This window comes from Paramisgurnus dabryanus, chromosome 18, assembly GCF_030506205.2.
Source record: "Paramisgurnus dabryanus chromosome 18, PD_genome_1.1, whole genome shotgun sequence".
NCBI classification, from domain to species: domain Eukaryota; kingdom Metazoa; phylum Chordata; class Actinopteri; order Cypriniformes; family Cobitidae; genus Paramisgurnus; species Paramisgurnus dabryanus.
In genome coordinates, this window is record NC_133354.1 from 29,990,549 (window position 1) to 29,992,479 (window position 1,931).

The 1,931-nt window shown below is 36.6% G+C and overlaps 1 pseudogene; it reads right to left on the reverse strand.

Annotated features, from left to right (window-relative positions):
- Positions 1-766: 766 nt before the first annotated feature.
- Positions 767-1,647, reverse strand: LOC141280992 (uncharacterized; annotated as a pseudogene).
- Positions 1,648-1,931: the final 284 nt, after the last annotated feature.

Here is a 1,931-nt window from a genome sequence, read left to right on the forward strand (position 1 = left end):
GTGTATTGTGTATAATAATTATGTATATATAAATACACACATGCATGTATATATTTAAGTATTTACATGTGTATGTACTTTTTGAGATTTATATCTAATTTGTATTATATATTACTATAAATACTTAATATGTAAACATATTTTTTTCTTAAAATTAAACATGCATGTGTGTGTGTATTTATATATACATAATTATTATACACAAATTACACAATATAAATGTATAATGGAAATGTCTTAACCTCCTAAGACCTGGATCACCTATTTTGTTATTTGCACCATAATACTTTGGTTATTATATTTATTGGTTCTTCCTAACCCCAAATGGCTGGAAGAAATCTGGAATAAAAGACAAACCAAACCTTCCTAATCTTCCCATTTACTATGTTTTTGTTGTCTTATATTAGATAAGCATATTAATCTAAACCTTTTTTAATTATTATTTTTAAAATAATCAAGATCATGTTTGGTAGTTTTGCGTTGCTTTTTTATTTCCTAAATAAATAATATGCATTATAATTGGGTTACCCTTATTTATATTAACCCTCTGGGTGATTTACATGTTTGTTTTTAAGTCACTGATATAAGTCAACAAAACCTATACTGAACAAGTTTTCCCAAGACTTTTCAAAACAGGATACTCATTGCCTACTCGTTGGTGGACAGCCATTTTCAGGTCTCTCCAGAGATGCTTAACTGGATTTAGGTCAGGGCTCTGGCTGGGCCAGTCAAGAATGGTCACAGAGTTTTTTCGAAGCCACTCCTTTGTTATTTTAGCTGTGTGCTTAGATTATAAGGTGAACTTTCGCCCAGTCTAAGGTCCAGAGCACTCTGGAAGAGGTACTTGTCCGAATTCATCTTTCCTTCAATTGCAACCAGTCGTCGTCCCTACAGCTGAAAAACACCCCCAAAGCATGATGCTGCCACCAACATGTTACACTGTTGGGATTGTATTGGGCAGGTGATGAGCAGTGCCTGGTTTTCTCCATACATACCACTTAGAATTAACACCAAAAAGTTTAATCTTGGTCTTAGAGGATCTTATTCCTCATAGTCGGGGAGTCCTTCATGTGTTTTTTGGCAAACTCTATGCAGGCTTTCATATGTCTTGCACTGGGGAGAGGCTTCTGTCAGGCCACTCTATCAAAGAGCCCCGACTGGTGGAGGGCTGCAGTCATAGTTGATAGTTGCATCTCTGGAGCTCAGCCACAGTCATCTTTGGGTTCTTCTTTACTTCTCTCACCAAGGCTCTTCTCCCACCATTGCTCAGTTTGGCTGGACGGCCAGGTCCAGGAGTTCTGGTCGTCCCAAACTTCTTCCATTTAAGGATTATGGAGGCCACTGTGCTCTTAGGAACCTTGAGTGCTGCAGAAATTATTTTGTAACTTTGGCCAGATCCGTGCCTTGCTTCAATTCTGTGCTCCTTGGGCAGTTCCTTTGACTTCTTGATTCCTATTTGCTCTGACATGCACTATGAGCTGTAAGGTTTTATATAGACAGTTGTGTGCCTTTCCTAATCAAGTCCAATAAGTTTAATTAAACACTCCAATGTAGGAGTAAACCCATCTCAAGGAGGATCAGAAGAAATGGACAGCATGTGAGTTAAATATGATTGTCAACAACAATCAGGCCGGTTTTATTTTAGTGCTTTTTGTTGGGGCCAATCTCAACCACTAGAAAACAATCCAAGAATGGAATTCAACATCAGCTGGGTCAGCTGAGATCACCAATGATGTGCCCTAGTAAGCATCAGATGATGCGTCACTGTAACTTGAATACATGTTTATCTGGAACTACAAAAAAGCAGGTTTTTAAGAGTGTTTCTAAGACAGTTTAATAATCTAAAATAGAAAGCATAGACATTTAATCTTAACATTTAATATTTCTAATTATCTGTTTTAGATTATGGTAATATTTTAAAGTCATACAAA